The 26,824-nt window shown below is 35.4% G+C and overlaps 1 protein-coding gene across 2 annotated transcripts in view; it reads left to right on the top strand.

Annotated features, from left to right (window-relative positions):
• The first annotated feature begins 6,405 nt into the window (after nucleotides 1-6,405).
• LOC145242600 (uncharacterized) overlaps nucleotides 6,406-26,824 on the top strand; it is a 32,874-nt gene continuing 12,455 nt past the window's right edge. The window contains exon 1 of one of the 2 annotated variants that reach the window (XM_080105707.1): nucleotides 6,406-6,583. The gene's annotated coding sequence lies outside the window, so the exon portion shown is untranslated. Of the gene's footprint in view, nucleotides 6,584-6,641; nucleotides 7,334-26,824 lie in introns of those variants that run through there. The other variant, XM_080105708.1, reaches the window with a different exon arrangement.

The raw sequence follows: 26,824 nt of genomic DNA, 5'->3' as shown, positions 1-26,824 counted from the left end.
TTTATTTGAAACTTAATCATAAATACACTTAAAAAAAATATAAATATATCTTAATTTACTTTCCAAGCATATTCTCTCTTGATTGCACGAAAATAGAGAAAATTGTGCATGACAAGAATATCATATTCCAAAAATCACGTACATTGAGTTTTATTTTATAAAGAAAAATTACTTTTAAGCGATTAATGGGAATTCGTAGGGATTACAACATACATCTAAAAAGTTTGACTTATTTTTGAGTTATCTTCTTTTGTTTCTTCAAAGTTTTTCAAAATGCCGAGCAAGACATTCCTCTGATACTAATAAAATATGATTTTCTTTATAAAAATAAAACCTGGTTGATTTACGTAATTTTTGGAATATGATATTTTCATTTCGTCACCGATAGGTACATCATACAGATTTTTTTTGTTTTATTTTTTTTTTTGTGTTGCGAGTTGCGAGTGGCATTTCAGTGAAAAGATGTGACGGGTATAAAGAGAAATATATTTTATTTTTGGGACAGGAAGAGGAAGGGGAGAGTAAAAGGGATCATGGGATTACAACGTAAAAGGGAGGTAATCATAAAAGGGTCCATGATAAGAGTTATCGTACTTACTTTCAACACCTCCACTTGTTCTCAGCATATTATTTTTTTTTATTTTTTTTTTTTTTTAAAAACAAAGATATGTGAAAGCAGATTAGTGTCAGTTTAAGGTCCAAATAAAATTTTTTTAATTTGTCCAGTTTCGTCCGAGTTGGAGGTTTTGTAATGATGTCGGCGATCATGTCTACTGTGGGACAGTAAATTATATGTTATTATTCAAAGCTTCTCTGATAAAATGATACTTAATGCCGATGTGTTTACATCTCTGCTGATGAATGAGGTCTTTAGAAATCGCTATAGTGCTTTGACTGTCTCCGAATATTTTGATGGGAATGTGTTTTCGGTGTGGATCCATTTCCTTGAATAGTTGCACAAGGTATAGCCCCTCTTGGGTGGCTTTTGCCAGCGCTATGTACTCAACGTCGCACGTGGACAGACAACCGTAGGTTGCCTTTTTGACTTCCAGGAAATAGGTGGCTAAAGCAATATCCAGATGTACTGTGTCTGTCTCCTTGATCAGACGCCCAATTGGTGTCACTGTATGCGATTAGATGGATTGGGTGATTTGCTTTCGCGTAGTGCAGTTGGTGTCAAGCCGTACCATTTATGTATCTCAGTACATGTTTAGCTGCCACCCAATGCTTTTCTCGTGGCTTGGACAAATATTGCGACAATTTCCCAACAATATAGCATAGGTCTAGTCGGGTGCAGATCATCAGATAAATTAGACTCCCAACGACCTCGCAGTATTTCCTGGGGTCAACCATGTCATCCTCTTTGCCAGCTAGATCCAGTTTTTGTTCACATAGGGTGATGCTAGGTTTGCATTCGGACATGTTAAACTTTTCCAGTATTTTTGTCACATATTTTTCTTGGTTCATCTGGATATAACCTTCAGTTATATTGAAGTCTATTCTGAGGAAATGGTGCAGCTTTCCGAGGTTTTTCATTTTAAATTCCGATGTTAACGACTGTTTGGTGTCGTTTAGTGAGTTGATGTTATCGGAAGCAATGATTAAATCATCGACCCACAAGACGATGATAATATTTTCTTTGTAGTTGTGTCGCATATAGACGCAATGGTTCACTTGATTTTGGGTAAAGCCGTGTCTGCTGAAGTAACTGTGCAGGGTTTGATTCCAGTTTCAGTCTGATTGTTTTAGGCCATACAGGGATTTGTTCAGTAAACAGACTAATTTCCCCTTTTGTCTTGAATCCCTCCGGTTATTCCATGTAAATTTCGTGGTCAATTGGAGCATGGAGATACGCCGTTTTTACATCCATTTGGTGTACTATTAGATTGTACTGTACAGCTATTTGCATTAACGTGTGGATCGATGAGATATCGGCCGTAAGAGAAAAAGTCTCGGTGTAGTCTACTCCCTTAGTTTGGTTGTACCCTTTTGCGACAAACCTGGCCTTGTATTTAGGGGACTCATCTGCGTTTTCTTTGATTTTATACACCCTGTCGTTCTGCCTTTGGGTAAGGGTGTTAGATAGTATATATTATTTTCCTTTAGGGAGTCAATTTCTTCCCGCATTGCTTGGATCCAGTGGTGTGTCGTTGGGGAAGTCACGGCTTCTCTGTAAGTGTGGGGTATGCCGTGTGCGGCCTTGTAGCAGCAGTCAGTGTCGATTAATGCATGGCTTCTCCCATCCTGGACTACCGTCACATAGTCTTCTTGGTAGCTGGGCATTTTGTGCTCACTCGTCAGGTATCTTCGTGTACAGCTAGTTTCTACTATAGACTCAGTTTGTTTGTCAGTATTGGACCGTTCAGGGTTTTCCCTTGACTTTAAAATTTTTATTAAGTTTTTTGCGGGAAAATTTGCATCATCATCATCACATAATGAGTTTGTGTTTGAGTGTGTTGGTCGTTTGTGTTGTTAGTGAATTTTACCAGTCTGTGTTTACACACTTTCCTGTTTTCTGGGTCGTAGATAAGATATGCCGGGCTGTTTCTGTCGTATCCGACGAAGGTTCCCCTCTAGCACCTTGGGTCAAGCTTTCTTTTTATGTTGGCGTAGGCATAGCAAGGCGAACCAAAAATGTGCAATCTTGATAAGTCCGGTTTTCTCCTGGTCATCTTGTAGTAGGGTGTCTGCTTTAGATGGTTATTGAAGCATCTGTTCCGTATAACTGCAGATGTTATAACTGCATAGCTCCACAGTGTTTTCAGCCGCTTTCTATGATAAGGCATATTGCCATTTCGTTTACAGTTCACCAGTTTCTTTCGGACGTTCTGTTTTGATGAGGCGAGTATGGCACTGAGGTCTTGTGTTTTATGTTGTTACGGCGGATAGTTTACCCGACCTCAGTATTTTTATTTTGCCGTATGGGGAAATATCTGCGAGAAATTTTTCAGTGGCAAGTGTGGTGTCACTTTTGTTTATAATAAAATATACAAATACTGTGTGAGAAAAGTCATCAGTGAATGAGATGGCTTATTTTTTCCTGTTTAAATCCGCTGGTTCTATGGGGCCGGCTAGGTCTAAATGTACTAAATGCAGAATATTTGTCGCTCTTTTGTCGGGAGATTTATTTCTTTTCTGTGGAAATTTTCCTTGGATGCAGACGTTGCAGTTTTGTTGTTTGCAGTCTTATTTTTTATTTTCATCCCTTCAACCACATTGGGTAGTTTTGTTATGTCATCGTAATTGCAATGGCCGAGTATTTTATGTCATGTGTGGATATCATGGCATTGATGACAACTGTTTTCTGCATTTCCTTCCTCCACAGTTTTTAGGTGGTATAGTCTGCTGCACATATGTATTTTGAATTTCGTTCCGTTTTTGTTTTAGTATATTCCTGTCTTCTTCAAAAATAACTGTAGCTCCATTTTGGGTCGCAGTTTTCACAGAAAATATATCCTGTGGATATGAAAGGTATAAGTAGTGCCCCTTTTAAGGTAGTCGTGATGGAGTTTCTGTTAGTGTCTAAAAGGCAGACTTCAGCATCTCCTCTTTTTAAGGCTAAGCCATTGGTTTTAGTTCTGTCTACCAACGCTATGTAGTGGTTCTCAGAACGGAATGTTGGGTCGAAATTCTTAAATTTCTTTGCATCTGTTATAATGTGCGAAGTGGCCCTTGCGTCGACTAGTAGGTTTGTATGCGGTGTTAAGTCCTGAGTATAGTAGTAGTCCTCCATTTTGAATGCGAAGGAGTTTTCTTCAGTGTCAGCTGCCTTTTTCATTGTATCTTTTCGCTTATAACGGCAGAACTCCCTTTTATGGGTGTTACTTTTACAGTAACTACACCACTGTTTTCGCTGTTTGTGTTTGTTGTTGGGACATTCTTTCGATAAATGTCTTTTTCCGCCGCATGTGAAGCATGATATTTCACGTTCGTCATGGTGGCGACGGCTCTCCATCGTATTCTCTGAAAAAGACAATGTTAATTTCATCACTTTGTCATTGGTCGGCTGGATTTTATGTTTCAATGTTTCGTCAAAACCGTGGAGTTCTGTTTTAAATTCCGGGAATGTTATTTTTTTGTTGCGTGTGTCACATAAAGCGAAAAAGGGTCGTAGCAGCTTGGTAGTCCTTTTAATAACATGGCGATAATTAGGGCATCGTAAACTGTTTGCCTGGTATTTCTCAGAGCCGTTAAAATTGTCTCAGTTTTTATGACGTATTCTGTGACGCTTTCGTCTCCTTTCTTTTTGAGAGACGTGAGTTGGGTGTACAAGGAGATTACCCTTGGTTTTCCTTTGCTTCCGTAGTGTTCATGTAATATTTTGGGAGCTTTTCTCCCATTATCTGTAGCTTCTCTCATTTTTAAACTTTTGTCATCCAGAAACTGTACAAGTTCCTGGGCCCATAACCTGTTGCGAGTTGCATTTCAGTGAAAAGAGAAAAGGAACTGGAACAAAGATTTGAAGAAGAACACGAACACATGTGTGACGGGTATAAAGAAAAGTATATTTTCATTTTTGGGACAGGAAAAGGAATCGGGGAGTAAAAAGGGATTATGGGATTACAACATAAAAGGGAGGTAATCATAAAAGGGTCTATGATAAGAGTTATCTTACTTACTTTCAACATTTTTTTATATATATATATTTTTATATAGGGAAACTTCCGAACAAGCCCCAATCTTTTTTCATTTTTAGTTCCAATAATAAATATTCGATTAATAGTAAATAATAACAAAAAAGTATCAGCTATGTAGAGGATAGAAATACACTAGAAATGGTTACGCAACTTGGGTTTGTTTTACAATCCACAGAGATTATAAAATGTTGTCAAAAAACAATTAAATATTACCAAATGAAAGATAAGTTACTCTTCTACCTAGCTGAATAAGTTTTTTGTGTTTTTATTTAATGTAACAATCTTTATTCGATTCGAAAACAAGTAGTGTCTAGTGTTACACGAGCATAACAAAAATTGGCCGCGTGGTATCTCTTATATCTTTGAAATCTTGACAATGAATTAAGAATTATACCAAATAGTGATAGAACCCCACCCAAAAACTGTTATTGTGACATTTATAGGGTGGGTTTCTGTTTTATTTTTATTTTTAAGTCATTATCAAGACGTCAAATTTTTAGGTGTCAATTCGCGGCCATTTTCTTGTTCTTATCTAACGCTCAACACTATTTGTTTTGCGGACCAAATAAAACACTAAACCTCCACAATTTTCATAATAGAAAGAAGAGATTTTTCTTTTTTTTATTTTTTATTATTATTACTATTATTTTTGTACAATTATTAACGAATTGAAATAAACAGGTTTTTAATTATCAATATAAGGATGTTTGGCGCTTCTACAGAATTGGGACGATATTTTGTAGTTGATAAATAGAGTTTTCAAATAAAAAACAATAGTTTCAACTAATTTTTTTTTTTTTTTGTCAATTCTGATAAGTTACAATTGTAGCTTCCAACTCATGCAGTCGAAATTACCTGAATATTACTGATTATTAAGCGAAATAACTTTAATCGTGTTAGCAAGTGAAAAATTGGCGCCATCTTGTTTAAATCAAAACGGAAAATCCCCCCCCCCCTTGAATTCTCCTGTATCTTACGATCGTTTTCATCAAATTCTATTTTTTTATTTTGTTTAATAATATTTCTACCATATCGATTTTCGTAATTTCTTGATAAAGTCATCTTAAAACTACGAGGAATACGTAGATACCAGTTTTCATGTGAAATTCAGTATTACGATTTCCTAAATTTCGTCCCAATAGTGTAGAAGCGCCGGATGTTTTTTAAAGAATAATTAAAATGGGTGAAAATGAAACCGATTCTTATCAACACTAATCTAATGGGGACGTTGAGCTGTCCTTTAGAAGAAAAATGGTTAGAAACGTTTGTTTCAGATCGAACGGCAAAATATGTTGATAACATCAACGTGTATTCTTACACATTTTTAAAACGTGGCGAATGATGAACACTGGAAATGATTGACTAGTGCAGACATTTCAATATATTTATTGCACCACCAAAAATAGAATTTGAAGAAAAATGTACTTTTCATCAAAACTAATAATTTTTAATACATTGTTTTTATTAAAATAAATATTTAACTACATAAATATTTTTATTAAAATAAAATAATTTAAAAAGATATTTTTAGAAACATATTCAATACGAAAAAATACTAATATAAGTTAGCAAATTGTATTTCGTTTAATGTTTTATTGAAGAGAGGAGGGAGTTCGTTCCTACTTTTGGCAGACTGAAGTTAAAACTAATATTTAAAAAAAAAATTAGATACAAAATTTTTGTAATTTATATTTTTTAAAAGCCACGAATGAATAATAATTTAAAATTTTTTCTCTTCGATAAGAAAAATCTATTTTTAAAAATCGATAATTAAAATTATTTTTTATATTTATTTTACGACTTTTTGTCGTAAATCGACGCAATGACCTCGTAAAATTTCTTTGTCTGGACTTTTGGACATAAAAGTCGAAAAAAACAATAGTTTCCGGTGATTAATACCGCGTGAAATTATATCCGATTTTTCTCACCTCGCCCCAACAGAGAAAGTATGTATTCATTGCAATATTATTCAAAATGTAAAAATATATATATAATTTAATATCGATAAATTAGTTAAATATGAGCCGTTTTTTGGGAATGATACTCGTGATATTCCGCCTGTTTTGGTGGTTAATTAGGTCACGGGATTGTGATTTACCCGGTTTTGTGTCCCTTTAAATTAAAACCCGGTTTTGATGAAATTCGTCTTCCAATTAAAACCTTTTATTTTTGTTTTAAATCCCTAATTTATATCTTAAGGTCGATTTTTGTGTTGGATCGTATGTTTTCTATAGATGTTGTGAGTATTTGGGTCGGTTTGTTTGTTACTGTGAAAAATATCCGGGTGAACTGTGGTTAAGTCTGCGATTGTTAAGGGTCGTTCGTTGGGTCACCCGGCATTAAAAAAAAGAGGGGGGAGGAGGCGAAAGAGAAGGAGAGGCAATCAAACTCGTCTTCTGTTCCTTCTTCTTCCTTTTCTCTTTATTATTTGGGACCGCTTCGTTTACAAAAGTAAGAAACGAACTTGTATATATATAACAACAAACGCGCACGCACAATCCGAATTTTCGATGACGTCCCGATGTTAAGTGCAAAGTACCCGGGATGCTTTCAACTATTTAGAAGTGCAACCGATTGTCGGGAGAGGAGGAGGACCAGTAGCATCATCATCTCATCAACAAATCCTCAGCTCTGTTTATTTTGTTATTTAATTTTTTTTTTAACAACAGCAAGAAGAGAGGGAAGAGGTGGTACTGGTACGTGTTTTTCAATCTATCTATTACACAAGCGACATAGCACTTCGTTTAACATTTATTTTTAAGCTATGCTATTCTCTCTAGAGAGAAGGAGAGCAGAGTAACCCACGTTTCTCTCTTTTTTTTATGTAAGTTATATAAACTATACACGGACTTATATCAGAAACACTTCTGTTGTTAGCATAAATAAATATTACGCTCGTGTTATTTTCTTTCGAACACTTTGCTATGGTTCTCTCACGAACCTTACACAGGTGTGTGTGTGTGTACATATATATATATATATAACTACTTCATTTACTCACATAAAATTAATATACGAAAATATAGATTTATGCGTAAACTTTAAGTATTTACTTCAAAAGTGCTCAATACGTAGGTAGAGATATATATATATATATATATATTGGTTCATTTATTCTGAGTGTTTTTGTTTATAAGGGTTGACTAAACAATCCTACGTCTGTTTTGATATAGCGATGCTTAATAACAAATAGAGCGGCATATGCATTTAGTAAATGCCATTTACTAAATTGTTATTGGTGTATTGAATACTATTTAGTATAAAATTTTTATTTGTGCGGACATGTCTGGCTACATAAGTGCATACATATTTCGATTATAGTTTAAAAACTGCTCGTCAGGCCGAGAATTTAACCAAAAATCATTACCAAATGAATATAAAACATATTTTCTAATCACACATCTCTCTCTCTCTCTTTCTGTCAGTGTATAATTAGTTCTCTCTCTCTTCTACGATTAGTCCGTTTTATAAATGGGAGGTTTCATCCCGATTTCTTTTCAGGATTTATATTTATTTAATTCTATTTGTACATAAGTCTTTTTATCATCCATTTTCTAATAATATCCCCCCCCCCTCTCTCTCTACAACCTGAAGCAAAATTGAGTTCTTTTTATTCAGTTAAAAAAAAAAAAACTAGAGGTTTTATTTATTTATGTATGCCTCCATTTTTTTTTTTTTTTTTTTAGTTAATCATATTTTTGTCTTTCTTTCTTTTTTCCTCTACCTCTCCCATTATTATTGTGTATATTAATAACAATTAAAAAAGCCCACCAATAGTGTAAATATTTCTTGGTTTCTACTTTAATTTGCAATATAAAAACAAAAATCAAAGTTTATTAAAAGATGCAAAATTCGTCAAAATACTATTTATTGCCTTTTAATGACCTAACAACGCTTTCTCCAATGTTTCCGTTTTATTAATGTCTGAACTGGTACTTATGCACCTTTGTTACCGTGCTTAAATAATAACGTTATGTAGAAAGCCATTCTTAACATGGGGCGGGGAAGGTATTTTCAAACTATTCTCTACTTTCACTTAACAATTTAATATAAAAGATATCGTAAAACTTGAAAATACTATTTAAAGAAAAAAAAGCGCGGTAACAAAAGTGCATAAGTACCTCTAAATACGGCAATCGGACAGAATTTCGTGTATTCTCGTCTGCACGTAACTTTCGTAAATACCTATTGGATTATTATTTTTAATCGAATATTTGACACACAAAAAAGAAAAAGTAAAAACTAAAACGAATGTTATATATATATATATATAAGCATATTAAAAGATTGTAAACAACAATTTTTCATTATCTTCTTAAAACGTTTCGCCCGGAAAACGTCGGATAAATACAGTTCGCTTTTTATATAACTAGTATAACTTAGCTCGAAAGAAACTGTTTAAAATTTTTTTAACAAACATATGCATTTTATTTAACAAAAAGTGATTTCATAGTTGCTGTTTTTAGAAGTGGTTTATGGTAATTTTTTTTTCTCCTTTGATCAGCAAAATTAACCGAAATCTCAATTTCAAATCGATTAAACCTAACGAATTCTGTTTTTGTTTGAAAAAAAAAAAAATGTCCAAGAAAAAATTAATATTTAAATTAAACAACAACACAAGAAAAACGTTAAAAAAAAATTAAAAAAAAAGGATTGCCCTAATTGTGTATTTAAAGATTTGCTGAAAAAAAAAATCGTAGGATAAAAAATCTCTGGCCATTTTTAACTGGAATCATTTTGTTTTTATTTATTTTATTTTTTTTTTTTAACGTTTTCGGACAAAAATAAACCACATGTTTTAAATGTTTTTCGTTTATATGTGCCGAGAAAATTATTAATTTTAGTGCCTGTACAGATCAACCCCCATGGCTATTTGATTCGTAAAACAGCTGAAAGGCAACCACACAAAATGAAACGTGAGGCCTGAAACGAAAAAAAGGGAGGGTATTATTGATTTATTTTTTACTGATAAATTTGCATAAGTTGTATTGCATTTGATTGTTGCTTTTTATTTTGTATTTTTTTTTTTTTTTACATTTTAGTTACTTTGTGTTTTTTAAATTGTAAATTAAAACGCAACACTGTAAATATATTGGTTAAAAAAAAATACACCGTAAATAATTCAGAAATTATTTTTTTCGTTTTCCGTCACAGGACCCGAGTTTCATTTTGTTGTAAGTTGTTGCCAGGTTTTACCGAGCCCAACTCGACATCTACGAAAGTTTATCTGCATAAGCATCTGTTATTTATTTCGCAATTCAAATATCGTATTTCCATCCGATGATTATAAAAGTAAACATTGCGTGAAGTGCTTGTTGACTGGTGCTTGCTTGACTACTTGATTGAAAAGATTGTGCGGTATATTTATCCCCTCTCTCATTGCGGGAAGATGTGACACAGTCAGGAAAGTGAGATTGAAAAAGAGCAGGAAGAGCACCCTGACCTGTATAAAATGCCTGGGCAGCACCGTCGACATTTCTCTGTAGGGGCGCCTCAGGCGATTAGCTACTAACTCCTTCTCAGGGAGTGAGATGACAAAACCTGGGAGAGTTGGCCCTCTAGAACTGCACAGAACTATACGGACCATATCTCAGCCAACAGAACAAACTATCAACAAGAGCCTAGATTGTAGTGGCTTAGGGATCGGCAGGGGGCGGGATGATCACGGAATGGAATCAATAGTTCCTATTTACAATGCCTCCCCACGGGACAGAGTTAGACACCAGGGTCGTTTTTTAACGTGGAGAAAAGGAACAAAAATAAAAATTGTCTCAGTCGTGAAGGATCTCTCCACTGACAGAGAACAAGAAATTGAAGTGCAGCATCTGAAAACCCATGTGATTTTTGGAATATGACACCTTCGTTCTGTGAAGAGTATGTACATCATAAAGTTTTTTTTTTGTATTTATTTTTTTTAAATTAGTATAATTCTGAATATGCACCAAATTTATGTAAGATTTGAAGGTATAAATATTCAAATTTCTTCATTTAAAAAATTTTTTTTTGAACAGCCTTCGTTAAAAAAAAGAAGAGTATATTGTTTGAAACCTTTCATTGTTTAAATAATTGGACTTTGCTTGTTTTATTAAAAGCCATTTTTCACTCAGTAGTGAGATTTGGAAGATTGTTGGTGAAAAAAACACAATTGCTAAAAGATGAGTGTTTTCATTATTTCTAGTCGCCACTTAGAAAAATCACTCGCAAATGCGACTGTTTCACTCGCAACATAAAGCCCTGTAAGGTAAATATTGCTATAAGTGACATATATTATTTTAAAGGAAATACAGTTGGGAATCTTCTTCTTTTATATAAAAGGCAAAATGTGTGTATGTTTGTATGTCTACCGAAAACTTTCAACACACGCGATGGATCCTGACGAGATTGATATCGTTTTGAAGCTTGATGTCTTGGACAACAAAAAAATTGGCCAAAAACATTAATTCCTTCACCCTCAACTGGGCAGTTTTCTACAGGGAGGGGGTCGCTTTTTTCATTGACATTTTTGCAAGTCATCGTCTCCGTTGGATTGACTAGCCTTAATTCCAATGCTCGCAACTTCCGGTTTCTCATGGACGCATCGGCTAACCTTCTTCTTCTCCTTTGCATCAAGGGTTCAAGCCTGCCTGCCTACTACCACTTTTTTTTTTTTTTTTTTTTTTAAATCTATCTCCACTCGGACTGCCTACTGTTGTTTTGATTGCTCCCCCCCTCCCCGCTACTATCACTTTTTTTTTTTATTATGTAACACCTCTCAGGGTTCCTTACTATGCCACCTCAACACACTCGGACAATGCGGGTTACCTCCCCCTCCCGCTAGTTGATAATAAAAAAAAAATCTTTTTTTAAATTTGAGTGTACCTACTCATTTGTCACTTATTTGCATTAAAATATACATGGCATAATCACGTTGACGCACTAGTTCTCATTATATCACCAAAGTTAAGCAATATTAAGCCTGAGCAGTATTTGATGGGTAACCATTTCGGAATGCCAGTTGTTGTATGTAGGAGGACGTCGACACCTCTATGCAAGAACTGCAAAAATTTAACGTCGTCATCCTCTCTGACAGGGATATACATGCGAATGGAGACCGTTTGTGAATTTTACACTCCCATGAAACTTCCTCCTTTGGAGAAAGCTGGTTAAACTCCCTCAGGGTTAGTGCCACTTCGGTATTTGCATTAAAAGAAAATAAAAACTTAATGTTTAATAGAAATAATTTTATAAGCCTTTAAAGTTTGTGTAGGTATCGATTCTGAGCAAGGCAACTACTTTTTTTTATGTTATTAAACAAAAAGGTTTACTATACGTAGAATCGGTATTTATGCAAATTTAAAAAACATATATTTAATATAATTTTCAAAAAGGGTGTTTCTTGCATCGTATTAGTAATTGATCCTTGGTGATGAGAGCTTTATAATCTGCAAAGCCAGCCCAACGGGGATCAAATGGCTGGACATGGAACACCCCTGAGTGTTCTGCCATTATTATCAACATTATTTCAATTGCCTAAAGCCAAAAGCTAGAGGAGTATGAAGGGAGGTATGCAGTATCTTAGAAGTAGTAAATTCACTTGTAATCCCAATTATAAACGTTAAAAAAAGTGGTGGTGGACACAAAAAAACAAAAAACAAAAAAAAAAAACGATGACTGTTATAAAGCTGACACGGAATGCAACCTGAGCCACTGAATTTACGGAGTTTTCAGTTCAAACAGCGAATGGCTAAATATCACTCAACTGTTGATTTCAAATTGTCAGGGTTTTTTTTTTTTTTAAATTCACGTTTACCCCAAACAAGGCATATCACCACTTGGACAGAAGACGCTACTATTTGAGACCATACCTAGGAAAGATTTACAAGGTGTTTGTTTACATTACATTTAAACCTCTGCATATCAATATAGTAAGGTAACAGGAAGGAAATTTCAAAGTGTAGCAGTTCTAGAAACTATTAGAATAGAAAGCTTTTTGGCATTGATGGACATACATTCAAACAACATAAAATTAATGTGCGAGTGCCTCACAATAGTGAAGGGGTGTGATTTTGTTGCTAAGCAGATTTATCGGGGATATATATATATGTTAAGGGGACGCAAGTGCAATGAGTTCATTAGAGCGCATTCCATTAAAATACTTGTAAAACAAGCAATGGGTTGTAACATTGCAGTAATCGGACAGGGGTTGAAGTTTAGTTGACAAAGCGGGAACTATTAGATTGGAGACTTTTTTTGGACCCTATCCATGAGGGAGGGACCAGTGGTAGGTGCACTAGTTCATATGTGGCAACAATACTCCATGCATGGGCAAATGGTGGCTTTGTAGAGGTACAGGATACTCTCAGGTGGGAATAGCCTTCTAGCTCGATAGAGGGAACCTGCCTTTTTGCAGCAGCCTTCACAATGTCTTCAATGTATTTGTTTCAGTTCATATTTCCTGTGAATGTTAAGTTGAGGAGTTTGAAGAAAGAATTCTCAGGTAGAGTCATGGTTATCGGTGGTTGGAGAGATTTCTTGTAATTGTTAAAGGAGACCAGCTTAGTCTTACTAGCATTAAATATTACCATTCATTTATGTCCCCTTTCCATTAGGGTCTGGAGATCATTTTCTAAGGATTCTGCCATCGTCTTAGATTTGTGTACATCCTTTCTTCCCTCGTGCATGTTATAGAGTGTTGTCATCATCAGCAAATATACCCATCTCTGACAATATTATCAGGAAGATCATTAATAAATATAAGGAATAATAGTGGTCAAAGGATTGACCCCTGAGGCACTCCCGCAATAATTTTATGCTGTTTGAATATGAGGTGTCCATCAATGACAACGTGGATGATCCTATTATCTAAGGAGCTAATTATATTTAGTATTCGTCCAGTTATACTGTATGATTCATTAACACCCCTTTGTGTCAGACTTTGTCAAAAGCCTTGGATATATTAAGGGCTAGAGCCCTGGCTTTGCCCGCCTTATCCAGTGTATGGTATGGTATATGATGACTATTAAAATATCCAGTGTATGGTATGGTATATGATGACTATTAAAATATCCAGTGTATGGTATGGTATATGATGACTATTAAAATATCCAGTGTATGGTATGGTATATGATGACTATTAAGATATCCAGTGTATGGTATGGTATATGATGACTATTAAGATATCCAGTGTATGGTATGGTATATGATGACTATTAAAATATCTACAGTAGAATGACATTGATTGAATCCGTACTGTTTGTCAGAGAGAAGATGGTCAATCTTTGTGAGAGACACATTGGCAAGGATGGATTAAGCCAATTCAACCCACCAAAACCTCCTTTGAAATTGCAAAAGTATTTTGATAGAATGTGTTCTGGCGAACTCAAGGTACTTGTACCTCTTCGACGTAAATACCTCTGACTAACCCGACAAGCAGCAAAATCCCACCCCTACACTTCAGAGATTCCTAGATGCCAGAAAACCTTCTACTCTAATAATTTCTTCACCCAAACTCCTAGATTTTGGAATTATCTCCCAGGTTTCTAACTGTATACTGGCACAGATGTTCAAATATAGTGTGAACAGACATGTTGTTGCTCAACTCTCTACATAATGTCTCTGTAGATTTGGTACTAAATAGTAGCCCCTTACGTTCAAGTGACACTGTGCCTTGTTTGGCATGAGAAAAAAAATGTTTTAGACAACACTAAAGAGTCCTATGCCTAATCCATTCAGCCTAGAGTGGTTGACCGATCACAAGTTTTGCCATCATGAGTTTTGATGAATAACAAACAGGGTCCTGAACAGATGTAAAACTTCTATTCTGACCATCTAAACTAATTCGTGTAAAGAACTTTGCTACAAATCCATACTTTATGGTCAGGAATTGTGAAGCTATTGAAGTTGTCAAGCAGTTTTGTTTCATGAGTGATAATTAGGGTTGTGACAACAGCATATTGTTTTTATTATTTTCACATTTGAGTATATATCCGTTAATATCTTACGTTTTTATATAGACTGATGTGGTTCTCGATTGATTCACTCTGTCTTACTGTGTCAGATATATACTTGAGAGTCAAAAAACAATGAAAAAAATATTCTGTTGTCACAGTCCTAGTGATAATAGTGTAACAGGTGCTAATCTGAATGCATGTGTTAGTAGTGGATGGCGCAAATTCAGGAAAATGTCTCATTACTAACCAGCAGAGCGTTACCACTGTCGATCAAGGGAAGTGTCTATCAGATATGTGCATGCAATTTGGAAATGGAAACGGCACTAACCCTATGCGGATTGAACTGGCTTCCTCCAAAGGAGGAAGTTCCATGGGAGTATGAAATTCACAAGCAGTCCCCAATCGCATGTATATCCCTGTTAGGAAAGATGACAACGTTAGGTTTTTACAACTCTTGCAGGGAGGTGTCAATGTTCTCCTACATAAAGCGCTTGGAATTCCCAAATTGGTCACCCATCTGGTACTGATCAGGCTCAGCATTGCTTAATTTCGGTGATCTAACAAGAACCGTTATGTCAATGTGATTATGCCCTACATGTGCATGCAGTTTGATGATGTACAGAGTGAAATCTGACCAGTGAGAGTTGGAGGTATGTGTTGCATGGAGAGAAGTGATAGAATGATATAATGGACGTGTAATGTTAGATCTGAAGACGGATTTAGTTCCCATAGCCTCAAAGGAATATTAAATTTGGAATAGTATAGGGAGATGTGTGCCAAACAAATTTTGATTGTATGGATGAAAGTTCTTGGGTTAGTAGATGTAGAGCAGTTAAGGTAGCAGGTCCAGTTCACAGGAGATGGCCAAAGAAAATATGGGAGTTTTTTTTTACAGACCTTCACCCCAAACCAGGTGTTAAGTGTTGAGACATGTTGAACAGAGTGCAGTCTCAATACTGAGTGTGATGTATTTTCCAGTAACAAAGATGGCGGCCAAGAATCAAATGCGGTCCGTGATGTAGTTAACGGCGAACTGATTGAATCTAAAATTCGGCAATTTTTATAGTAACTTTGGAAGATTTCCATTGGTTGGTTAGCACAGCCGGAGGTTATAAAAACGATTGACGAAATCATTGGTGTCATACCACCATTAGGAGTGAAAAATATTTTACACCAGGCATATCACCACTTGGATGTAATGGACTACTGTTTAGGACCATGTCTAAGAAAGATTAACAAGATGTTGGTTTACGTTACGTTTGAACTTCTGCATATCAGTACAGTTAGGGAAACGGGTAGCAAGAAGGAGTTGATAAGAATTGACTTGAGAGAAAAAGGAATGAAAACCTGGCCAGAGATAGGATGATTTGAAAATCAATTTCTTAAAATCGTTCACGGCATGTGAACATAAAACAGATATTGAACTAATGATGATGATGTCAGCAATACTAACATTTTACCGGATTTAAATAAATTAACTCTTGACTTTTTTTTTTTTTTTTTTTTTTAAATTTAAATACAAAAATGCTAACGAAATTATATTTAAAAAGATGCGATAAATTCTTTGCGTATTTTTTTCTGGCGTTTTTGGATTGAAATGAATCTTGTTTATTTATTGAGTAGGAATTGTTTGAACCTTTGGAGTTTCATGATGGCTGGACTAAATTTTATGCAGCATTTTAATTGTGCAAATTTGAATTATGTCTTCTGTTTTCTAAAAGAAAGTCATAATTCTGTCCATGTGATTGTTCCTATTTACTTGCCTCCCCATGAGGGCAGAGATAGACACAAGGTCAGATTTTAATGTAGGGAAAATCCAGCTCCCCAAAAAAGGGACACTCTGGATAGGAACAAAAATAAAAAAAATATGTCTCAGTCATGAAGGACTTCTCCTTCACTGACTGAGGACAGAAAAGGTGAAGTGTAGTATCAGAACAGATACCACACTTTGTTCCTAAAAGGCCTAGATGTCCGTGTTTGTGCCTAGCTATAAGTTAGAAACTACCAAAGACACACCAACAAACCTTATGTCATTGGATTCTATCTAATCCTCACACTTGGATCACCAGGTACCAAATTAGTGCAGGTCAGAGAGGAGAGGGGCATAAAATTACATTTTTTTTTTGTTTTCATTCTTATTAGAGGTTGTTTAAAAAACAACATTGAAACTAGGTCAAATGGTTGATCAACTTTATCCTTTTTCTTATATTAGACCACTTTCCAGAGAGAGAGGGAAGAAGAATGATGTCGCACTCACTTTTAAAAGCTCTTTTTATTTTTGTTATCTGTAACAGTGGGCGACATTGGGTTTCCCTGCTAGTTAAAAAATAAGATCCATTTAAATGACAATACAATCAAATGTTTGTTCACTTATAATATGTATTGATATAAAAAAGTTTCCTTTTTAACCCTTTATGACCTGAATTGTGATGTAGATAAAAAAATTTATTAATTTTAGATGGTGACATATTGAATGTAAGCAATGGACAGTTGTAATCTGAAGATATCTGGCATTTACCCAGATACTGAATTAATATATATAAGGTGTGTTTGAATCTATTCCCACTTTATTTATGCTGTTATATTCATCTATTTACGACTGAATGAATTAGTTCGACCAAGTCATAAAGGGTTAATAGTAGTGATGGGATGATTCCAATATTTTTCCCGATTCCGATACAATTACCGATTCCGAACTAAATTCCAGATTCTGGTTCTTTGTAAATCTCTAACTATTTAACTATGAAGTTGTTATTTTGTCCCGATTACTGTAAAAACACTTCTTATATGTACATGTATTTTCTTAAAACAAACTTGTGATGGTGCAATTTAGAGATTTTAGACTTACTAGAAGTTTAAATCAATAAATATTTATTATTTTATTATTAGTACAATCAATGGAAGATGTTTCTTAAGCTAATATGTGATAAAAAAGATAATTGAAGGACTCGTTTTTGGCATTGGGAAATAAGCTCCAATTTTTCCGATTCCGATACCCCAAAAAGCTCTGATTTTTCTGATTCCGATTAATCGACCCAACACTAGTTAATAGTTATGAGTTTTGTAGTTTTTTTTTTTTTTCCAATACATTTTACGTCCAAATTTCAACTAAATGATTCATTTTGCACCTTATAATCAATCATCTTAAAAGGAATCTTAATTTTTTAGATTTTATAAATGAAACTGTTACTTCCTATTTCAATCACCTAAATTATTTTTTTATTTTTTTAAGGGTTAATGGGTTGGCCAGGTCGATGATGAAACAACACTAAAGATTGGTGACAAATAGTTGAAATTGAGCGGAATTTGATTTAAAAGCAAGGCTATACAGACAGGTTTATCTTTAGCTGACTTTTGACAACTAAATATTTTATTTCACTAGCCAAATGGAAAAGTTACTAGCCAAACCCATATGATTTTTGGAATATGACATCTTTGTCCCATGACAAGTACATACATCATAAAGATTTTTCTACATTTATTTTTTTTTTTTTAACAAGTGTAACTATGCAGTGAATTTTTTGTTTAGACTTGAAGTTATAAACATTTGAATCTCTTCACTTGTTTTTTTTAAACAGCCTTTGTTTAAAAAAAAAAGAGTATATTGTTCTATTAAAACTTTTATTGTTTAAATAATTTGACTTTGCTCATTTTATTAAAACAGAAAATAAAGGTTGAAAAGACATTTTTTTTTTTCACTTCGTAATGAGCTTTGGAAGATTGTTAGTTAAAAAAAACCCAAAAAAACCACACAATTGCCAAAAAATAAGCGTTTCGTTATTTCTAGTCGCCATTTGAAAAATCACTTGCAAATGCGACTGTTTCACTCACAATGTAAGGCCCTGAATAGGTACTGTAATGAAGTGACATTTACCCTAGACAATTTGAACCCGCTTCCTCCAAAGGAGGAAGTTTCATGGGAATATCAAATTCATAAGCAGTCCCCAATCACTTGTAAGAAAAGAGCTCTAGAAAAACTTGTTAACATTGAACTTGAAAAAGATTCTGTTGTAGTCAGGTAGGAAGCAGCCCTGTAGTCTTGTATTTCATACATTAGCAATTCTTGGAAAGAAACTATGCTCATGGAAATGCCACTTTGATTTTAGATATAGAGGAAGAAAGGAGCATTATTTGCAGTGGTTGTAGATAGACGAGTTTTTGTTGTGAATGTTTTACAGAAGGGGGATGACCATAGATTATAGCTCAGTCGAGCACCTGCCATAAAAATTATGAAGTAGAGAAATGCTACATCTCTTCTGTGATAAAGGGGCCGTAAAAAAGAGAAGAGGACATTCCCCTTCCCCCACTAGATTTCAAAGCTAGATGTGGCAATAGTGCTCCATCTTAGAACGTTATACAGGCGACAGATTGCGTCGGGCGTGAGATACTTTCTGGAGTGATAGAATGATCCAACCGTCTTCTAGCGACCTTAGCAACAGTTTTGATGCAAGTTTTCCATTTCAGGGGTGAAGGTCAGTTCTAGAAGTTTATTAAAAGCAGGGGATTTCCTCAATCTGTGCCTAAATCCAAACGTAGATTCCATGAACAAAGCTTCTTTCTTAGTACTGCACGCCTGTCGAACTCTGTTCCGTCTGCCTGCTTCCCACCTGACTACAACCTGGATGTCTCCAAGTCCAACATAAACAAATTCTTAATGAACCGCCACCTCAAGTAAACACTTCAATAAATCTCCACACTAACGTACTGTACTTGCAATAACCCTTATCCCTGAGTGGCTTCTGGGCCTTGATAAGTGGTGACGACCGTGTATAAAAAAAAAAGAAAAAAAAAAAGAGAGCCATTCATTACAATTTGTGCAAAGTGAGGATCAGAGCATTGGTGGTGAAAAGAGAAAAGCCTGGTTTTAGATGTATTAAAAGTTACCAACCATTTTTTTTCCTTATTGCATAACATGGTCCAGGTCAGAAGGGAGAGGAAGATGTAGATCGTTAATGCTCTTTGAAATACTGCCATAGATGGTTGAGTCATGGGCATAACTGTTGACGAATGATCTTAGAATGTGATTTGGAGGTTATTGATGATCAGGAAGAAGATTGGCCCTAGAATAAATCTTTGAGGCATGCTGACATGAAATGGGTTTCACCAACTTACGTTTACTTAAATCACACTTTTTGGTAAATCTTATATATAAAACTCACTATGTCTGTCGGCCTCAAACTACATCTCCTCTAAGACACAAGGCAGGAGAACGGCATGAGGCATGTCAAATGATTGCATTTTTTTTTGTGGACCATTTATTTTATTGATCTTTAACTGGTAAAAATAGCTGCTAAGAGGTCAAAATTGAAAGAAATTGGAACTTGACAGGCATAAGTTCCCTTGTACACATACGCAAATATATATATATATATACATACACACATACATTTATATGTTCAAGTTGGTTAAGTTTTAGCTATTTCATATCCAACTGATGTTAGCTCAAATAGTAATGAATTAGGCTGGAGCACTATCTTTTGGTTTCAGTTTTGATTCTAGTTAATAATATCCAAGTCATATTTTTTTTTTACTTTTGAAATCACTACTATATATTGGGTACAATATAATAATCAATAGCGAATAAATATGAAATCTGCATAAATCAAAATATATTTAAGCATATCTTCTGATCGAGCAACGCTGGGCACTCTGCTAGTAATAACAATAACATTAAAAATATTTATATTAAAGCTAGTTTCATTTTATACCTGAAATGGAAATTAGATTGGAAAAATATAGTTGCTATCATTAAAGCCAAGTGAAGAGCATGGCTTGGAAAAAAGTATGACGACTCCAGTTTAAAATTTTTTTCGTTAAAAAGATCTTTTGCTAGAAACTTATAAACTTGAGTTAGTGTTCTTTCTTAGCTAGCTTCTTTCTGAAAAACTGCAACCGTATTTTCCAATCTAATTTTTAGTTTGGCGTTTCATTTGTATGATGAAACTTATTTGTTTTAATCTTTTTTAATGTAAATAATTATTATTTGTTCAATAGACATCTATTATATAAATCTCAGACCGGCATGAATCTGGTATCTTTAGAAAGAGCGATCTCTTGGACACATAATATCGAAAAATTAGAAAAAATAGTCAACTATTTCCTGTAGAAATGTTTTGTTTGAAGTGGGGGGGGGGTTTCAAGTAAAAATGTTGGTTTTGATACTGTTTGTTGATCATGCACGCGTGGACAGTCGATTTGTTGTTTCATTTTAAAAAAATAAAATTGCTATGTGATAACATCATTGACGTCTTGGTCCAATCAATAGAGTGTTCACTTATAAACTTAACTTTTTCAAGTTTGTGTCCACCACACAGCATTTTTTTTTCTTTTAATATAACGTCTTCTCTCTTTTATCTTTTGAAATTCTCAACTTTCTTATGCGCGCCCATCACACAACATTTTATTTTAATATCACGATAAGTCCTGCTTTTTTTTTTTTTTTAACCATATTTTCTGACCGATATAAACTGATATAAATCTTGTTCGTTCAGTCTAGCGATCTATTTTCAATCCTGATTAAGGTATGAAATTATTTCTCAAAAATTTTTAATGTGATGCTGTATTTCTAAAAACATGTAAAAAAAATAAATATTTATAAATCTAATTCAATCCTGAGACAGATGATCAAATCTGCTTCTAAAGATGTGTATAATACACCTAAAACAGTGTTTGTAAAATGCAGTCGTCTGAAAAAAAGCAACATGCAGAATGTCGGCGACAATCTTTTGACACGACACACAGTCTGTAAACAATGCTTTTTCGAATATTTTCTATGCTTCACGCTCATATAAATCATCATCACATTGACACACCGGTTCTCTTTAGATTACCAAAGTTAAGCAGTGTTGAGCCTGGTCAGTACCAGATGGGTGACCAATTTGGGAATTCCAGGCACTGTATGTAGGACGTTGACACCTTGCAAAATATGCAAAATCCCAGTGGGGATATACATACGACTGGGAACCACTTGTGAATTTCATACTCTCATGGAATTGTGGGAGTTGAACACTCTCAGCCTAACTTGATTGTCGCCCTTTAACTCAGAAGAGCGACCTACCTACGTCACTTCCTGTTTCTCATATTTCACTCTCTTTTCCGCTGAACACTCGACCAGTCAAGATGTGACAAACACCGCTCCGGTGGAGCCATGAGCCACCACCGCGTCCTGACTAGCCAGTCAACCGCAAGTAACGTTACTCATCTTCCTATCACTCCTATCACTGTATATTTATGCAAATAAATTGCATTTGTTTCGTTGATATTTAACGGCATATTTTCGTCTTCATTATGCGACCTTTTGTCTTTTCAATTCCTCTACCATTAAATACAGTCACCATTATATATATGGGGATGGGATCGTCTAACACACGGCAGACCGTCCTACCCCCAACAAACTTCCTCCTCTAGAGGAAGCCGGTTAAACATAAAGTTAGTGCCATTTCCATTCCATATGCTTCGCATTGCAGACTCTCATTTGTTTTGCATGCCGCTTTTCGTTGTATACCGAGGAAGAGGTGTATAACGAGCGTATATGTGTATTGTATATATATCCGCGTCTAAATTTGTGTATCGTCTGATGGAATAAAATGTTCTTCTAATGAATGTGTGCATACACAGTGTATATATATTTGATTGTTTACATATGAATGTTTAAACAGGACCTTTTTTTTTTTTTTTTTTTTTTTACATGGAGGTCACCATTTATCAAGGCCCGGAAGCCACTCGGGGATAAGGGTTATTGCGTGTACAGTAATCAATGGGATAGTATCATAGTAATCATTAGTATTGGAGATTTGATAAAGTATCTTACTTAAGGAGGCAGTTTATCAGGAATTTGTTTATGTTGGACTTGAAGACATGCAAGTTGTAGTCAGGTGGGAAACAGGCAAACGAAAGAGTTCCACAGCCGTGCACTTCTAAGAAAGAAGCTTTGTTCATGGAATCTACTTTTTGATTTAGGCACAGATAAAGAGTGGGGAAAATTACTGACAGTGGTTTCAGCTAGACGGGTGTTTTTCGTGAAAGATTGTCGAGGAAGGGACCAGAGATTGGACCTATAGCAATGATAGCATTAAGACACAAATAAGAGTAAAACATACCTAGTTCATCTTTGGTTTTCTTTTGACGAATCCTCGGTAAAGCTACAAATGAAGATTCGTACAATTCAAAGTCTTTATTCCAGATGTTTGCCCCATTGGAAAGCTGCAACAATGGTCCTAGACTTTTGCTTTCAACATTTTCCCCTACTTGGTGCCATTACTCTTCGTGGACCGTCTTTCTCCCTCTGGCTACCAACTCTGTCTGCTCTCTCTGACACCCAACTCTTGACTCCATGATACGTGTCTTTCCAGCTCTACCCTAAGATCCACATCATCTTAAGTGACCTCTACGTCATACTCCAGAGGTCAGAGCTATTTTTAAATTATTGTTTGTGTTCTAACATTCTTTTCTATTAAAACATAAATAATTTTATCTGTAAATATTTATTTCCCTATGATAATCTTCTCTGACATTCTATTTTTACAAATATTAATAACGATCATAATAATAATAATCATCGAGCAACACATTTTTCGGTGTTGCCCTACCAATATCTAACACTTTCCATTAATAATCACTTTTTTTTGTTTGCTGGTGACATAATTAGACATGCTTATGTTTTTTTTTTTTTATAATTCAATTTTCACCCCAAACAAGGCACAGTGCCACATTGAAGTAGGGGCTACTATCGGGGACATAAGTTGCAGGGACATTATGAAGGGAGATGAGCAGCAAGATGTCTGTTCACATTACACTTGAACTTCTGCATGTCAGTACAGTTAGGAAAGCAGAATCTCAGAAGGGAGTTCCAAAGTCTAGCTTTTCTGGAGAAGAAACTATTGGAGTAGGTTTTCTTAAACCTAGGGATCTCTACTGTGTAAGGGTGGGATTTCGCTGCTTGTCGGGTTTGTCAGGAGTATTTATGTTGAGGGTGTACAAGTATTTATTGTTCGTCAGAGCATTCACCATTAAAATACTTGTAGAACAGGCAGAGGGATGCAACATTTTGTCGATGGGAGAGAGGCTGAAGCTTAGATGACACTTCATGACCTATCAGGTTGACGATTCTCTTTTAAATGCTGTCCAGGAGGGAAAGACTAGTAGCAGATACACCAGCCCAAATGTGACGACAGTACTCCATACATGGGCGAATGGTGGCCTTATAGAGATACAGGATACTTTCAGGCATAAGTAGCTTTCTAGCATGATAGAGAGAGCCCACCTTCTTCAAACAAAAGTGAAGAATCCACATTAAATGTAAATTGTATTGCACTTGCCACGTGTGCATCTCAAATTTCACATCTGCAAAAATCAGTTGAGGAATATGTAAAAGATTTGCAACACAGAAGAAGAAGCAAGGACTTTAACAATTACATTTAAAATTGAATAGACGGAATGGTGTAAAGGAGGGATAGGAAGTCGTCAGAAGAGTTGAGGAATAAATTACACATTCGCTACATAGTTGGTGTTTTGCACTAGAATAGATTCAGGTGGTGTGGACATATCGAAAAGATGGATGCAAATCTAGTCAGCAGGTGTAGGTTTATCAAGATTGATGGATTTAGATGAGAAGTAGACCATGTAAGACGTGGGGTCAGGTAGTTCAAAATGATCTTAGAAAATTGAGATTAGGGCCATGCCTTGCACAAGACCAAGACGTCTGAAGAAGAGTCATCAGGCAAAATTGTCCAACTGAACGTTAAGCAATAATGACGATGATGAGTTAGTCATGTTTTTAGAAGTAATAATACTTTATCAACTCCTGACTTTTGGAATATGATATTTTCATTTCATCAAGGCTATGCACATCTTTTTTTTTTTTTAATATAAGAGGAATTCTAGAGAAGGAGCAAGAACTTTAACAATTACATTTAAAATTTAATAGAAGGAATGGTGTAAGTGTTAGGGATAGGAAGTCGTCAGAAAAGTTGAATAGATTACACATTCACAACATAGTTGATGTTTTGTACCAGAATTAATTCAGATGGTGTAGATATGTTCAAAGGATTGATAATGCAAATCTAGTCAACAGACATTGGTTTATTGAAGTTGATGGATTTAAATGGAGGGGAGTAGACCATGTAAGACATGAAGTCAATTAGTTGAGGATGACCTTAGGAAGTTGAGATTAGAACCAGGCCTTGCACAAGACCAAGAAGTCTGGAGAAGACCCATCAGGCAAAACTGTTCAGCCAGTGGCGTAGCAAGGGGGGTGGGGCAATCCACCGCAGGCAGCACATGCCAGGGGGCGGCATTCTTTGATGACTACTGTATATGTATACAAGAACTGTGATAAAATGAAAATCTGGGACCAATAACAGCATTCTAAAATTAGATCCTTGATTGTAATTCTATGTAAATAAATATTTTGAGGACTTTCTGGAATTTTGAAGGTTAATAGATTATCAACAGCCAGGTGGGGAAGGGCAAATCTTAAAACCGCCCTAGGTGGACAAAATAGTTGCTACACGACTGCATCCAACCTATGCTAACATAGAAACGGACGTTAAATGATTATTATTATTATTATTATAATGATGATAACGAAAAACCAATTGTTTGGTGAAGTCACAGTTGGCCATTAATTTGAGACTTTAAATCCTATCATAAAAAAGTCGAATTTTTCCGCACCCACGCAAGTTGCATGTTACAACGTGAATTCTTTTGACAATTAATAACCAAAGTTTTCTCACTGTATCTTCTTCACTACTCACCCCCCCCCATCATATCTTCCTTACAATGTGCAATTGGGTGCACGGCCATTTGATATGCATATTAATCGGAATGGGGAGTTGTGGTTTCTTACAAGCTACTGATGTCAGAAGCCTCATCTAGCGATACTGATTTTGTTGGCTTTTTTTCTGATGAGCTACTAGTGGTACTAAATGACGTACAAAATTTTAGGAAAAAGCGGAAATTTTTTACAGGGTGAGGGATTCCCATCAACTAGTACTGACTCTTGATTCTGGTCACCCATCTCATCCTGAATCTGCTTGTACACCTATCTATATGGAAGTTTAACACACTTGTTACTGTGCCAAGGAATCTTGTGGTTCAGGGCTGGTAAGAATATTAGTACCCTATATATCCACATTGCCAGTGTATCGGGTTGACAAGAAAGTTCTTGCGGGTTTCAACTTTTAAATTCAGATGCACATATCTCGGCTCAACTAAATTTATTGATCAAAATAAGCACCATCAGGATCAACAAACTTTTGCTAACAGAAAACAAATGCATTTATGCCAGTAACGTAACAAATCTTGTGTTTTGGTGGCGATGAAGCCATTTTTGATATCGCTTAGGTTTTTGAAGCATTTCTCACGCAAAAAGTTGTTGAGGTACTTGAAAAAGTGGTAGTCAGTAGGTGAGATATCTGGAGAGTATGGTGGATGAGGCAGAGTTTCGTAGCCCAATTCGTTCAACTTCTGCAGAGTTAGTTTAGCAACGTGCAGTTAAGCATTATTGTGGAGGAGAATTGGGCCTTTTCTGTTGACTAATGCTGAGTGTTGTTGTCGAAGTTTCTGATGCATTTTATCCATTTGTTGACAGTACCGTTTCCACCATGAAGGTTTCGCCTGCATTAAAAAAACTGTAATAGATGAGACAGGTCGCAGACCACCAAACAGTCAGAATTACCTTCTTTTGGTGTAACTCTGGCTTCAGGAAGTGTCGTAGAGCGTCGTCTGCATCTAACCACTCAACTAAGCATCGCTGGTTGTTGTAAAGAACCCACTTTTTATCGCAAGTCACAACCCGGTCGAGAAATGGGTCATTCTTTTTGCGTAAAAGAAAAGAAAATGACACTTGATAATGACATTTCTTTTCGTTGTCGTTCAATTCGTGAGGCGCCTATTTATCAAGTTTTTTTTTTTGTTTTTCCAATCTTTCTCAAGTGGTTGAAATCATCGTATATGTTAAGAAGCAAGTTCTCAAACAGTTGTGCATGGATTGGCTTCAACTAAGGTTCTTAACTGATCGTTGTCAACATCCTATGGCTGATCACTACGCTCATCATCTTCAAGACTCTCGTTGCTGCCACAAAATTTCTTAAACCACCATAGTGCTGTGCGTTCAGTAGTGGTTCCTGGGCCAAATGCTTCGTTGATATTGCAAGCTGTTTCAGCAGGTTTTTGACCTAGCTTGAATTGAAATAAGAAAATGGGGCGAATTTGCTTTTTTCCCTTCTTGTATTCAACATTCTGAATAAAGGACAATAA

Source organism: Euprymna scolopes, chromosome 21, assembly GCF_053919585.1.
Source record: "Euprymna scolopes isolate OS-2025 chromosome 21, ASM5391958v1, whole genome shotgun sequence".
Lineage (NCBI taxonomy): Eukaryota > Metazoa > Mollusca > Cephalopoda > Sepiida > Sepiolidae > Euprymna > Euprymna scolopes.
Note: the sequence above shows the minus strand (reverse complement) of the source record. Positions and strands in the feature narration are given on the sequence as shown.